Genomic DNA, 16603 nt, shown 5'->3' with positions numbered 1-16603 from the left:
TAAGAATTCTGAATATAAATTCATAAAAACATTTTAGTCTATTTTGATTCTATAATACAAAATTACATCTCAATTTACATTTTGATATATACTTGCTCCTGAAACACAAATATAATATATGCTATTTATATATTAGCAAACCATACTTTTTCTCACATAACTGATTAAAATTGAATAGTGTTTCAAGTGGGAAAAATAAAAGTCTATATTTAATAAATAAGATGCACAATAGAATTTACTTAAATTTTATAATGTAATATTTAATAATACAGTGATTGAACATAATTTTTCATTTAAAATTATTTCTATATAACTACTGATGCTGAAAACTTGACCTCTGTGCACTGGTGCGAAATCAAATCTCTGAGACAGATTTTTGGGTGAAGTAGAAAAGAATAGCTTCATTGCTTTGCCAGGCAAAGGGGGACACAGCAGGCTCCTGCCCCAAAAACTGTGTGTCCCAACCCAGGAGGATTTGCTGAGGAATTTTATAGCAATGGTTCAAGGGCGGGGTTGCTGATAAGGACTAGGATGTGTGCAAGGCCTGCATTCCTTTAATCTGGTCTCAGGTAATCTCTTGATGAGCTTCTCTGGTTCCTTTAGTCTGGCCTCAGGTGGTCTCCTCTGGAATGAAGAATGCTGACATTTTCTATTTGTTGGGGGTTTTAGTTTTGCAGAAGAGCTCAAAGATATTGTTTTGTGTATCCCTTGAGGTGGAACCAGGACCCTGCCCCCAAGGCTGCACTATTGTTTCTTGGCTGTTCCTCCCTTGTCTCTGTATCCCCTCCCTTCCCTGATTAGTAACTATTTGAATCTGCCCTTTGGGACTCAGGGAAGGTCATGGAGGCTGGAGTCTGTTTCCTACAAACAGGGAATGGGGGACACATAAAGGCTTCCATGCCCAGGAGCCCCACAGGGTCCTGCTCAGTTTCACTATCACCCAGGGTTCTCCAGAGAAACAGGACCAGTAGGAGATATGTATATATTTAGAGAGAGAGATTTTTAAGGAATAGTCTAACATCATTGTAGGGTTGGCAAGTTCAAAATTCATAAAGAAGACTGGCAGCCTGGAGACTCAGGCGGGAGTTGATGCTGCAGTCTTCAGAATTTCTTCTTTTCCAAGAAACCTCAGTTTTTGCAGTTTTTATTTCCAAGGCCTACAATTGATTGGATAAGGCCCACCCATATTACTGAGGTCCTCTGTTTGCTAAAGTCAGCTGATTGTAGATGTTAACCACATCTAGAAAGTACCTTCACAGAAGCACCTAGATTAATACTTCATTAAATAACTGGATACTACAGCCTAGCCAAGTTGGCACATAATACTAACCATCACAATAACTGTTTATGCAAAAATCACAGAATATTTTTTTTATATTCCCAAGAGGATTTTTAAATTATCAATTTGTATGAAAGGGGTTCAATAATAATACATTAAAAATGTTGGAAACCACTGGTCAGGAGCAATGGCTTTTCCAAATTTTCTTTTTATATTCATAGAAATTTGTTTTAAAAAACAATCATGAAAAGAAACTCTAATATCTAAAAGAGGGAAAACAAAACTTTTATGGTGAAGATGTGAAGACTCCCAGAACCCACCCATTTAGCTTCCTGTCAGTCTTGACAATAAGCACTGCCATGGAACCCTAGGATATATCAGTGCACTTTTGTAAACTGTTGATATGCCCAAATTATAAACTCAAATGCCTCCAGGAATAAGGAAAATAAAAGAAAAAAGTGAAGCCTATCAAGAATTGGCACTTGGTAGCATTTCCATGAACACAATGGGGAGTGGTGGGAACTGTGGTATATTGGAACAAACAGATTCTGTTTGAAACACAGCTGCTCCTCAGCTCTTGCCAATTGGTACCTTAATGGAATGCAGGTCCCATGTTGGCAGATCTCCTAATTTTTCAATTGCTGAAAATCAGGATTTTTATGTAAGATCTTTTGATTTCAAAATTTGTGTTTTTTTTGGTGTAAGATCTCTTAATTTCAAAATGTGTAATTAATTTAAGAGAAGTTTAGCACTTTATAGAATAAACAAGTTATGCAGACCATATTTAACGACCTGTTTGCAGTGTCTGGCTTTTAGCATCAATTCCAGATCATTTTGATTGGTCAAATAACAATAACACATTGATTCTAATATCTTCCATTGCCAATTCATTCTTAAAATATGTAACACAGATTTTTTTAAAAATATAAGACAAAGTCCTAAAATAAATGCTCTATTACTGGTCATATATTTACATTTGGCAGTTGAAAACATTTTCTTATGTTAAAAACTACTGTTTTACCAAATTAAATTTTACCATGTGCTTTTTCTAATACAAAACAAATATTACTTAAGTAGTCCTTAAGTAGTTAGGAGAAAAATTCCACATTTCAGAGTTCTTGAATAATTAGCAACTTGATTTAATTTTTTTATTTTAAGATAATTAAATATTTTTTTAAGAAATGAATTAGCTCTGATATTATTCCCCTTACTCCCTTCTACACACATACACACACACACACACACACACACATTGTTGCGGTTGTACTCCATTAAATAATTCCAGTTTTCACAATTTTTTTTATCTTCTCTTTCAGGAATATACACTTTCAAATACAACTGGGGAATAAAATTGTATTTTGGTAATCTATGGAGAATATAAAACTCTTGCTTACTTATAAGGAAGATATAAAAAATTATCATTGAACATTTATAGAGAAAAGATTGTTCATACTTCAACAGTTGTTTTTCCTAGTGAGGTGGCTGTTGTTAGTTTCCTTTCTTTATTTACTCTAACAAGGCATATTCGATTTTATCTCCCACTCAAAAGAAAATACACAGCATTGTGATTACTTGAAACATAATAGAGTAGAGAGAAAATGTGCATAGAATTTTTATCGAGCTCTCACTTGGTCATGTGAACATGTTCAAGGTTGCTTTGTATTGGCCAAATTCCAACCACTGCAGCAGCATCTGCTACTAACCAGGTTTATCTATCCTTTGAATTCAAATTGCATAACAGAGCACAATTATGTAGGATTTTTGGCAAATGTTTTTTATTTTTTTACTGGACAGGAAAGAGTACTAAAAATGTCAAAATAACAATTTTGGAAAGAAAGATCTAATTTGAAACAGAATGAAAAGCTTTTGATCTATACTCTGCATTTTTATATTAAGTTAAAAGGATGGAAATGATGAAATTTTGCACAGTTCTCAGCATGTCATACCCAGCATGGCATGCTTGAAATGTGATCTTTGTTTCAACTTGGCCACCCAGAGAAGTAGACATGAATAAGAGATGTCTTTATACAGTGTGTGTTATTTAACAGAGACATCTCCAGACAAAGGCTTTTGCAAACAAATCCATGAAAGGGTTTGTATTGCAAAGGTTTTGCCCTGCTCTGCATTTGTGCTTGGGGTGACAAAATGGATAAGGTACATAGGTCCTGTCAGAGGCTTGAGGGAATTGATAAAATTGGTTTGCTCAGACATAACATCTATAGTCTTATTCCCCAAACATGAATGTAACTAACTAAATTATTTTTTAAGAAAAAAAAAAACCAATAATGTTGAGTTGCAATTGTGATGACAGTCTTCAAATCTGCTGATTAGCCAGTAACTTGGATTTTTGTCCCCCATTGACAACTCTGTATTTCTTTCTGAAAATTATTGTGTGTAAAGTTCATCAATATTCTTAGAGGGAGAGTTAACATACCCCAGAAAATGAAGCTTACATTTTTTGCAATAATGAGAAAAGAAAATAATATAGATATGTGGATTGTTATTCTCAGACTTCATTGTGTTATCTTTGCTAAAATAATAGCACATTCCCAGGTCCTAATATGTACTCAGTTTTATGGGAACCATTCCAAACCCAATTATTACCAAGATAAAATGTGAATTTGTCAGAATGACTTATGATTGTTGATGGACTGCAGCAAGAAATCTTCCATGACCAGAGCCAATCTTAATCCAAATACATAACCAAAGCATGACAGTTTTGCATGAAGTTCAAAGTTACCTAAATCAAGTCTTTGGTTCAATGCCTCGTGATCATGCAAATCCACAGAGATATGCTTGAAAGTATAGATTTCCAGATCTTACCCCAGAACTACTGAATCAGAATCTCCATGGAAGGGATCTGAATTTTTTAATTTTTAAACAAGGTGTTTGGGAAACCCTGCTATAGCACAAAAGAGATTGTGCCAAGAAAAGACTGCATGATAATTGGAGGGGGGTGGGCATATACTTTTTGTCCCATCCAGGACACTTTGAGAGAGAAAGGGGCATTACTAAAAATTATGCCAAAACAATAGGCATAAATGGGATCATTCTGGGAAACGTGGAATCATTTGTCAATCTAATATTACTTCACACTTTTATATCACTCTTTTTAAAAAAAGAAACTTTATTTTTGGGACTAGTTTTAGATTCACAGCAAAACTGAACAGAAGGTACCGAGAGTTCCCTTTTACCCACTGACCCTGCACTCACAACCTCCCTCATTAACAACATGTAGTACATTTGTTACAATTGATGCACCTACATTGACACACTATTATCACTCCAAGTCCACAGTTTACACCGGGGTTCACTCTTGGTGTTGTACATTCTATGTACAAATGTGTAATGTCATGTATCTATCATTATAGTATCATACAGAATAGTTTCACTTCCCTGAAAATCCTCTGTGCTTTGCCTATCCATACCTCCCTCCTCTCTAAACCCAGGCAACCACTAATAATTTTACTGTCTTCATAGTTTTTGTCTTTTCCAGAATGTCAGAGTTGGAATCATAAAGTATGTATGTAGTCTTTTCAGATTGTGTTCTTTCACTTAATATGCATTTCAATTTCTTCCATGTCTTTTCATGGCTTGTTAGCATATTTCTTTTCAGCTCTGAATAATATTCCATTGTCTGGATGTACCACAGTTTTTTTTTTAATCCATTCTCCTACTGAAGCATATCTTAGTTGCTTCCAAATTTTGACAATTATGAATAAAGCTGCTACAAACATCTGAGTGCAGGTTTTTGGGTAGGATATGTTTTCAGTTCATTTGGATAGACACCAAGGAGTGTGATTGCTGGATCACATGGTAAGAGTATGTTTGCTTTTGTAAGAAACTGCCAAACTGTCTTCCAATGTGGCTATACCATTTTGCATTCCCATCAGCAATGAATGAGAGCTGCTTCACATCCTGACCAGCATTTAGTGTTGTCAGTGTTTTGAGTTTAGGGCACACTAACAGGTGTGTAGTGATAGCTTGTTCTTTTAATTTGCAATTCTCTAATGCCATATGATGTTGAACATCTTTTCATATGCTTACATGCCATCTCTATATCTTCTTTGGTGACATGTCTGTTCGGATTTCTGACCATTTTTAAATGGAGTTGTTCATCCTCCTCACTGATGAGTTTTAAGAGTTCTTTGAAATGTTGATACAAGTCCTTTATCAGATGTGTCTTTTGCAAATATTTTCTTCCAGCCTGTGGCTTTTCTTATCATTGTCTTGAAGTTTTCTTTTGCAGGTCAGAAGATTTTAATTTTAATGAAGTCTAGTTTATCAATTATTTATTTCATGTATCACACCATAGGTGTGTCTAAAAAGTCATTGCCATACACAAGGTTATCTAAGTTTTCTCCTACATTATCTTTTAGGAATTTTATAGTTTTGCATTTTACCTTAATGGCTATAAGCCTTTTTGAAATACTTTTCTGAAGGGTGCAAGGCCTGTGTCTACATTCATTTTTTTGCATGTAGATGACCAGTTCTTCCAGCCAGCACCATTTATTAAAAAGACTCTTTGTGTCATTGTATTGCCTTTGCTCATTTATCAAAGATCAGTTAACTATACTTATGTGGGTCTATTTCTGGCCTCTCTATTCTGTTCCATTGATCTACTTGTCTATTCTTTCACCAATACCTCATTGCCTTGATGACTATAGGTTTGGAGTAAGTCTTGAACTTAGGTAGCATTAGTCCTCCAACATGCTCTTCAACACCGAGTTGACTATTCTGGGTCTTTTGCTTCTCCGTATAACTTTAGAATTATTTTGCCAATATCCACAAAATAACTTGGGATTTTTATTGCAATTGTGTTGAATCTATATATCAAATTGGAAAGAACTGACATCTTGACAGAGTTTTCCTATTCATGAACATGGATTATTTTTCCATTTCTTGAATAATTCTTCTTTGACATCTTTCATTAGAGTTTGTAGTTTTCCTCATATAAATCTTCTACATTTTTTTTTTACATTTATACCTAAGTAGTTCATTTTTTTTGGTAGCTAATGTAAATGATAATGTGTTTTTAATTTTAAATTCCACTTGTTCATCTGACATATAGGAAAATGATTGACTTTTTTTCAGGAGGTTTTTTTTTTGTCAATTCTTTTGGATTTTCTACATAGACGAGCATGTCATCTGTGAATAAAGAGAGTTTTACTTCTTCTTTCCAAATCTGTATACAATTTTATTTCCTTTTCTTGTCTTGTTACATTAGCTAGGACTTCCAGTATGATTTGAAAAGGAGTGGTAACAGAGGACATCCTTGCCTTATTCCTGATCTTAGTGGGAATGTTTCAAGTTCCTTGACATTAAGTGTGATGTTAGCTATAGAATTTTTTGTAGATGTTCTTTATCAAGTTGAAGAAGCTCCCCTCTATTCCTAGTTTACTGAGATCTTTTATCATGCATGAGTGTTGGATTCTGTCAAATGCATTTTCTGCAACTATTGATATGATCATGTGAGTTTTCTTCTTTGGCCTGTTAATGTGATGGATTATATTGATCGATTTTTGAATGTTGTACCAGTTTTATATACCTATGATTATCCCACTTGGTCATGATAAATAAGTCTTTTTAGATTTTATTTGCTAATATTTTGTTGAGGATTTTTACATTTATGTTTATGAGAGATATTGGCCTATAGTTTTCTTTTTTGTAATGTCTTTGGTATGGTATTAGGGTGATACTGGCCTCATAGAATGACTCAGGAAATATTCCCTCTCTTCTATCATCTGGAAGACATTGTAGAGAATTGATATAATTTATTCATTAATGTTTGTAGAATTCTCCACTGAACCTGCCTGAGCCTGGTGCTTTCTGTTTTGGAAGGTTATTAATTACTGATTCAATTTCTTTAATAGATATAGGCAAAATCAGATTGTCTTTTTTCTTGCGTGAGTTTTGGCAGATCATGTCTTTCAAAGAATTGGTCCATTTCATCTAGGTTATCAAATTTGTTGGCATAAAAGTTGTTTATAATATTCCTTTATTATCCTTTTAGTATCCATGGGATCTGTAGCAATGTCCTCTCTGTCATTATTATATTAATAATTTGTGTCTTTCTGTTTTTTTCTTAGTTAGCCTGGCTAGAGGCTTCTTGATTTTATTGATTTTTTCAAAGAACCAACTTTTGGTTTTGTCAATTTTCTTTATTGATTTCCTGTTTTTTATTTCATTGATTTCTGCTTTGATTGTTATTATTTATTTTTTTCTGCTTTGGATTTAATTTGCTCTTTTTTCCTAGTTTACCAAGGTATGTTGTAGTTTTCCCAGCTACGTTTAGCTCTGTTAAAACCCCAGCAGATTAGGCTCCTGTAAAATAGTTTTTCCTGAGGGTAGACCTTGATAAGAACAGAATTCTCTGGTGTATTTCAAAATAGTTTTCCCCTCTCTCTTCAGGAAGCCTGAGGGGATTTCTGACCAATATTCACCGTCAGAACCTGGTAGAGCTCCTGAAGGTAGTACTCACAAAAATATGGGGGCTCTCTGACTGGGTCTTTAAGAGATTTTTAACATTCAGAGTTGTCGGCACTGAGCCTCCAGCAATTCATCAATTACTGTTCAGGTTTTCCTACCCAGGCACTGGTTCCCATGGCTGTTTCTCTGCTGGTAGGTTTCTGTTCTGGTAAATTGTGATTCTTTGTATCCACCTGTCTGCCTCTACAGTTTTGGCAGCAGCGGTTTGCTCTTTGACCTCACTTCTCTGCCTGATTGAAGAAGAGGAGTTGATTTTTCATTTTGCTCAGGTTTTTACTTCTCATTAGGATAGAGTGGCAACTTCTAAGCTTATTATATGCCAGACTGGAAACTGGAAATCTGGATAATACTTTTGTTTCCATTTTCAAAGCTCTTTCAAGTGGAATCTTTGGTTGGCTCCATTGTGCTATGCTATGAATTGAACTAAACCTTGTAACCAGCACTTAGCATCTGAGGAAAGATAATTCAGTAGAAGGCACAGATTCTTTCCTTACACAGTGAACGTTAGCTCCTGAAACTGTGGAATAGGATGCTTTCGACACCAAGCATCATAGCTTTTATGGAGAAACCTCTTGCAGTCTCCAGAGGTTTTGCAAATGATTCACAGGTGTAGCTGGTTTGAGGAAACAGATGTGTTCTTGAAGAATTGTGTGCAAATTGAATTTTTGTTAATTGAATCTTATTTAGAATTCATTTTAGGAGAGCTAGCTGTTTAAAGTAGGCCTTTGGTGAATTCTTTTGTGAAATGAATAATTGCTCCTTAATTCATCTTTTTTGCAAATGGAAATTTTTATATGTGACACTTTCTTAAAGCTATGGACCAATTCTAGGCCTGTGTAGGAAGCATAGAATACTTGTGGCTCTTGGTAACAATACAACTCATTTTTCTATAATTAAAGAAAATGCTGTATATAAATAGCTGAATATATCCTATATACAGTGTTATGTTTAGAAACAGAACTAGCCTAGAACTATGATCTTGAAGAACAGCAGTAATTTGAAGTAAAATAAACTGGGTGTTTGGTCAACATTGACTAATATAATATTAATAATACAGTTTCAAGTGACACTGCACTGGTGATTCAAATTCTATAAGTCTAGTATAGGGCCCAAGGATGTGGATTTTTAACACAAAATTCTGCTCTGCCTAGTAGTCACTAGCTACCTGTGGGTATTTAAATTTAAATTAATTAAAATTAAATTCAATTCCTCTGTAGCACTAGTCACATTTCAAGTGCTCAATAACCACATGTGGCCAGTGGCTACCATATTGGATAGCACAGATTATAAAACATTTTCATCATCTTGAAATGTTCTATTCAACAGTACTGCAATGATTCTAACAACAGGCAATGTTGGGAAACATTGGTTTAATTACAAGACTCTCCTTAGAGTCAGGACCCTAAGATTGTAGGCTCTACCAGAGAAGTAACTTTCTGTGATATTAGTTTACTTGTTGTTACAGGTGCCATTGGGAGCCATTCTGCTGAAAATTAAAAAGGTCTGTCTCTTTCTCAATGTTATCCTTTATCATCTGGATAATAATTTCATGCTTCTACCTTACAGGTATTACTACAAAATGAAGAGTGGTTTTCATTGACCACAAATGAAAATCAGTTTCATTACTTTTAGAGGCACACCTCAAAGATTACATGAGCACCCATATAATTTCTGAAGAGGGTGTAAATATAATTGATAAATTCCAAGTCAAGTAATAAATTTTGGCTGGTGATATTTTCCTAGGATAAATTTAGTAGAAGACAGGAAATGTGTTATTGGATTCATATGTTGTATTAAAAGATATTATAGAACCTGAGAAAGTGCTCAGTATTTATAGCTCAGAACTTTGTTTCTTAGATAAACTGATATCCCTCCTATCCCTCTATTATAGATAAATGAGTTGAAACATAAAAGCCCCTGATCTAACTTCTCTGTGCCTCAGTTTCTCTATAAAGTAGGGATAATAATAGTTCCCACTTCATTTGTGTGTTGTGAGGATTAAATAATACATGATAAGCACTTGGAACAGTACTACCTACACAGGGCTTAATACATTTTAGCCATTACTCTTTTTAATGTTCTCATCAACTACATCACACAGTTAATCACATACCTGGGAATAGGACTGACCTTGCTAGCATTTTAGTCCTTCTGTCTGTATCATGTTGTTTTCAAATACAATCTGCCACATTCCACTATGTTACTTGACTCACATAGAGTGCCTGGGATCTGGGCTATATTTGGCAAAAGAGGAGCTGCTTAGAAAATCCATTCTTGTCTTGTGCTGACTTTTTGTTTTCCAGATCAGTCTACCTAAATCTTAAGAGAACCTGAGAACACTGGAGACCCAGGATTGGATCAGGCCTTGGGGCTCTGAAGGAATTTACAAGCCTTATCAAATAGTCAAAATATTTCTATTTATCTATTTTGAAAAAATATATATTTAAAGCACTGCTTTATTTTTCTTTTTATTTATTTTTTTATTGGAGTATAGTTGATTTACAATGTTGCATTAGTAGGACTGCTTATTTGCAGTAAATATTTAGATAGGCAATGACAAACTCATATCATTTTTTCTTCCTTTAATGCAGTCTGCTGATGATCCCTGACAGGTAGGACTACAAACAAAATGTCACTTTCCTGGTTCAAGTATTTACCAGACATTTCAGTGTTTCTGACAAAGATTACATCTTCAGTATGGTTAGTCTTTGACTTGTTTTCCAAGCCTCCAGCTAGTACTTGGTCTTGCACTTGCATTTTATGGTCATCTTTCCTTGGTGAGGTCAGATTCTGACAGGATGTGTATTTTTCACTCTATAGTATATAAATTTACACAGCACCCTATCTGACGTGAAAGAAGTATGTGTTGTTATGGGTTTAACAGATAAACCTTTGTGAAGAGTCAAGCTCTTCAAATCCAGACTGGCACAGAGTCTACCACCAGACTTCCAGTAAAATAGATGAAAACCAAAGGAAAATAACCACATTATAGAGTAGATTGTAATTTAGTCATTGAATATGTTCTGAATAACCTCCCAAAAAACTATTTGGTAAGAAATATAAAAGACTGCTTTGTTTCAAACATCTCTCATCTCCTATGGTGTCAGAACTAAAGACCTTAATTTTTCATGTTCCCTGGGAGTCGCTTCCGACTCATCACTTAGCTGATCGTATGGTCCCCTTTCCCACCCACCTCACTCACCACATGGGCTTTCCCTACTGCTTTTCATGCCTCTCTTCTATTCCTTCAAAAAGCACACATGTCATTGCTTGCTCTGCTAAAGTCTTTGTGTCTCCTCTGTGCAAGCCAATTACTGAGGAACTAAGTCAACTGGATATGTGAAAGAGGGGACACAGACTTTTTCCTAAGCTTTCCTCCAGGCTCCCCCCCACCTCTTTAGAGTTTTACCAGTAATAGCTTAGTTGGAAATCTCGGCTTTCCTTCCTTCTTTGTGAGCAAGTTAGAATTGTGTGTGTTTGCCTATCTAGCATCATCTTGTCTCAGGCTGAAACAAGGGAAAGCGTTTTAAAGGGGTCCATGTAGATGGTAGGGTTGAAATAAATTTCTAGGCCCAAGATAGAGCCGCTTCTGCCTGGGGAACCACGTCAAGAAACCAAAACTTAGATAACTTTCCTGTCCTTGTAAATGTTCCACTTGACCAAAAATCCAGTAAATTCAGTAAGCCAATCCCTAAATGCCAAGCCAACTCTGGGCCTTCTCATTCCAAACAAGGTTGAGTCTGTGACCCCAGCCAATCAGATATTTTCTATTTGGCCCTTCCTTATTCTTTATTCTTTATCCTATAAAATCTTCCTGCCTTCTACCCCATTTTGCAGTTCTCCACAGGAGACTGTTCACTTCATGAAGTGTTAAAGTTTGTATTGTATCACCTACACTGTCTTCTTTAATCATTTTTTAACATTATTCACCAAAGAAAGATAAATTTAAATCCACTCTATTACCTGTAGCATTCCCAAACTGGGCTTGAGAGGAGAATTATTTGGAAGCTTGTTAATAATACAGATTCTTGGACCCCATTCCAGAATCAGAATCTGTAGAGTGGGGCTTTAATTTTCTTCAAAGTGTCCCAGATGGACTTGATTGTGAATGGACCTACATTTGAGAACTCACTGATGCTTGCCTACTATATCCCCTCTCCAATTATTGTGGTTGTAGGAGAGAAAGTCCTGGGCTGACTATCAACACTTCTGAGTGCTGATACTCCCCTGGGTCAGCACAGGTAATTGAGAGTTGATCTATTAACTTTTGAAAATTATCATAGAAGAACATAAAAGGCCCCAAGAAAGAAAGGAAGATGGGATTCTTGCCTAACAGGAGATTTGTTTGTATCTTTTACAGTTTATCAATGAAAAAAAGGAAGGAAAAAAACCTGTTTAATGCAACAGCAGAAAGGTCACAACCACATAGCTGATGAAAACAGGTTGCTATTGTTCTTAGCCAAATTTAGAAGGCTTTTACCTTATAACCACTTAGATCATTTTACATTTTTCTTGCCTTCTCTTTAAGGCATCAAGCAGGCATTGGGGAAGTTTGCCTGTATATTACATCTGCATTAAAAGCATTGCTCTCATCATGTACTGTTAAAAGATAATTTTCATAAAAAAGGTAAAATCATGACTCTCACACAGATATAAAGCAACCATGTGTTAATGATTTTATTTATTTTAATTATTTTATTTAAGTTACTAATGAGGGAACTTGGCAGCTTTTACAACAGGTCCAAACACAGACATATTTCAAATCTTAAATATTGACTATTGGACTTGCAAATGGAGGCAAATTGGCTTCTGGGTTTTTTGGGGTTTTTTTTGGTGAGGGGCCTCCCTCTTTCCTCCTTGGGATAGAAGTCATTTCCATGTTCATAGAGGAGAATCATTTGCATTATTGTCATCAGTTCTTTACAACATACAGAATTATAAAATACCTCAAAAGTGATGAAAGACTAGAACCAGATAAACTGGAATAGTGTGCCCTAAACAATGCATAGTTTTCCACTGAACCACAAATGTTTCCCTACACTACTGAATATGTGATAGCTCCCTATTGTTATTAAATCCTAACTTTCCTCCTTGACTTTCAAATCTCTCCTTAACCTTATTTGCTTTAGGCTGTTCCCTTGATTTGTCATGTCCTGTTTTCTGACTTCTAATTTTGAAAAAATGTCCTATTTTTAGATGAATTTAATTTGATTATAAAATTAGTGCATATTCATTTCGGAAATTTTGTAAAGTACAAAGGAAAAATGTAAAGAAGGGAATGAAAATTATCAGTAACCCTACAGCATCTGGAGGAGGAGTTACACTATAACACAATTAATGGTCAAGGGAGTTTGAAGACTTTTTAACCTATTGTTTGAAGACTTTTTCACCTATTGTTCCATGGCTCTCAACCCTTAATTTGCTAATGGTTCTATCTACCTACCAGTTGAAGACTTCTGCCCTTGCTGTGGCCTGGATTTCAGAAAGTCAGCTCCTGTCAATTCACTCTGCCTTTTTTTTCACTCCCGTTAATATTTCTCCCATGCAGACTCAGTCCCTGTGCTCCATCCTAACTGAGAAGAACAACCCTCTTTCTTCTAAAGCCACCAATCAGTGGCATTCCTATGTGCCTCTCTATGAAGCTGTAGCTGAGTTCCTACATAAAGACTATCAAAGGCATTTGGGAAATTAAGAACTTTGAACCTTTTTTTTTTTTTTTTCCATTTGCTTTGGTTTGGAAAGTGTAGGTCAATGCAGGGTGAAATGTTCTGGGGTGGGGGTTGGGGGTGTGGGGGGCGTTTACATCAAGCTATCCTTGATGCTCAAAGTCCTATAATATATCCAATATGTCTCCATTACCCTAGGGTGCAGGCTGCTAGTCGATGCCATGATCTTTAATCTTCAGAGCTAGAACATTAAAGATACCATGGGCCAACCGCCTTCCTACACTCACTTCTTCAAGACTTCCAGTGTTCAGCTCAATAGTAACAATGCTGGAGAGATACACCACCACATCCCCCACCCCCCATCCTCAAATGCAGGGGCCAATGGCACATCGATTACCAACACATGAGCATACTCATGAAACACATGCTTGACCCTTGTTGGTTGTCATATGTGTGTGTTCACCTTAAACATTTAACCACCAACTCCCTGAAAACGAAAAGCCTTGATTTGTAACATTTGCCAATTTCCATGGTATAAATACTCCCACCATGGCTGATTTTAATCTACTGGCAGGATGTCACTGAACATGGAGTTGGGAAGAGATTGTGCTCAATAGGTTATCACAAGGCGGGAGGGACCACAACACTGCCTCCCACCCCCCAACCTCCACGGAGAGCTCTTTGCATGGAGGACACTCAGCCAGAGACAACTTCAGAGAGAGCCATGCTAACAGCAGCTGGCTGACGATGATCTCACCAAATGACTCACAAGCCTTTTGTGGCTAGCTGAGCCTTAAGTCATCACAACCCCTCTCCTTCCTTCTGTCATTAAACTTGGGCTTAGGTCATCTAGTACAAGTATTCTGGCCCAGGTATATGATGATTCAAGTGATCCAGAGCCAGTCTCCCTCCACACCACTCACAAAATGAATTTGATTTCTGCTTTATAGTAAACACAGGTTGGATAGGAAAATTCCATTACAAGGGGATCCCTGTGTTCTGGGGTCCTCTGAAATTACATTATCTATTCCCAGCATTTATTCCTGGCATAAAAACCCAATATCAGGGTTCAAATTTTTTTGTTAAGGGCCTGGTGGGCATATAGCCATGGGCTTATCATGTAAGTCCAGAGAGAGATTTTACTAAGCTGTTTTTATTTTTTTACAGCTCTATAAAAGTATAATTTATAAACCATAAAATTCACTCATTTTAAGTGTAAAACTCAATGTATTTTTGTTTTTATTTTGGTTTTGTTTTTACTACATTTAAAGAGTTGTGCAACAATTACCACAATCTAATTTTAGGACATTTTTATCACTTCAGTTAGAAACCCCATACCCATAAGCAGTCAATCCCCATTCCCACTACCCTCCCTCCTCAGCCCTAAGCAATCACTTCCTGTCTCTATAGATTAGCCTATTCTGGACATTTGATATGAATGCAATCATATAATATGTGGCCTTTTGCATCTTGCTTCTTTCATCTATCATAATGTTTTTAAGGTTCATCCATGTTGTAGCATGTATCATTACTTCTTTTTGTTGCTGAATAATATTCCATTTTATAGATACATCCTATTTTATCTATCCATTCAGAAGTTGATGAACATTTGAGTTTTTTCCACTCTTTGGTTATTGTGAATAACGCCACTATGAACATTTGTGTACAAGTGTTTGAGTGGACTTATTTTTTCATTTCTCTTAGGTATATCCCAAGATACCTATGACTGAAATTATTGGGTCTTAAGCTGCTTTTATACCTATCTGAGCCAAGACCAAGAGTACATGCAGACTGATCTCAGAAAATGGTACAAACACCACATGAATGATGTGGCCTCATCAATATCAGACTCTCAATCCCCTCTCCCTCCATCCGTCTATATCCCTGTACTAACCCCTGCTTTCTCACTGTGTTTCTCCTGGCCATTGAAGCAAGGGTGTTTATGCCTCCATAATCTCACACCTGGCACTCATTTTAGAGTTTGCTATATTTCCTTGTAGAGACTGGTGGATTTTCTTTTTTGTTTTTTTTTTACCTTTTCTATATTTTCCCTGCCTTAATTTACATTATTCTAGATAAACTGAGTCTACCATATTCCATAGATTGGGTGGTGACAAGATTCTATCCTAAGTTATCTTCCTGCAGGGTCTCTTAGATTTAAGGAGTCTTAGGGAAAAGTTGGAGGAGGGACAGCCAGCAGCTACTGAAGGTACTTCCTCTGCCCTGGCCTTAGTTGTCTCTGAGGCAAGTGTCTGTCTTACTCTTTTTCTACTATAAGAATAATGAATTTTATTGACTTTTAAAGAAGATTCACTGCTGAAATAATAAATCTTTATGAACACAGTATAAATAGTTTTGTATTATCCTTTTTATTGACTTAACAATAGAACATAAGCATTTTTCAATTAAGTAAGTCTTCAAAAACATAATTTCAATAGCCATATCTTATTCCTGCATATTGCTATACTATAATTTATTTAACCATTTCTCTCTTTGGGAGGCATTCAGGATTTTTCACTGTTTTAAGGTGTATTAAGACATATTTTGCCGCATTTTAAGTTCCTTTGGCTAGATTATTTTTAGTGGATTTGCCGGGTCAAAGGGTGTGAATATTTTTAAAGTTTGTATTACTGACTCAAAAGTAAGATTTAACTCTCTGTCTACCATGAAGCCTTCTCTAGCCACTGTAGAGCTGTGAGTCCCTTCTTTCTCTAAACCAATTGCACTTAAACAACTATGTATTACTGCATAGGGATTTCATTTATTTTTCCCTAATTATTTGTTTTCTTTTTCTTTTTCTTTTTCTCTTTCTTTCTTTCTTTCTTTCTTTTTTCTTTTTTCATTAATGGTTAGACTGTAAACTCCACAAGAGTGGAGACCATGCCCTTTACTTTATTTGAATTCTTCACCAAATTTTGTCTCAATCACATGAAAAACAGGAATAGTATTCTCAATTTCTCAGAAAAACAAGGATTTCAAAGGACAAGTGACACTCTTCTAAACACAGGAATTAGGAATTTGTTGACATTATAGTTCATTTGAGTCTGCTCTGTTAACCTTTTAAGTTTGATAACCCTGTTTCTTCAATTACTAGATCTGCATATTCTAATAACCCTCAAAAATCTTAGATTTTATGTTATAACCACTTCTGTTTTAGCCTATGACCTCT

Source organism: Balaenoptera acutorostrata, chromosome X, assembly GCF_949987535.1.
Source record: "Balaenoptera acutorostrata chromosome X, mBalAcu1.1, whole genome shotgun sequence".
NCBI lineage: Eukaryota > Metazoa > Chordata > Mammalia > Artiodactyla > Balaenopteridae > Balaenoptera > Balaenoptera acutorostrata.
Note: the sequence above shows the minus strand (reverse complement) of the source record.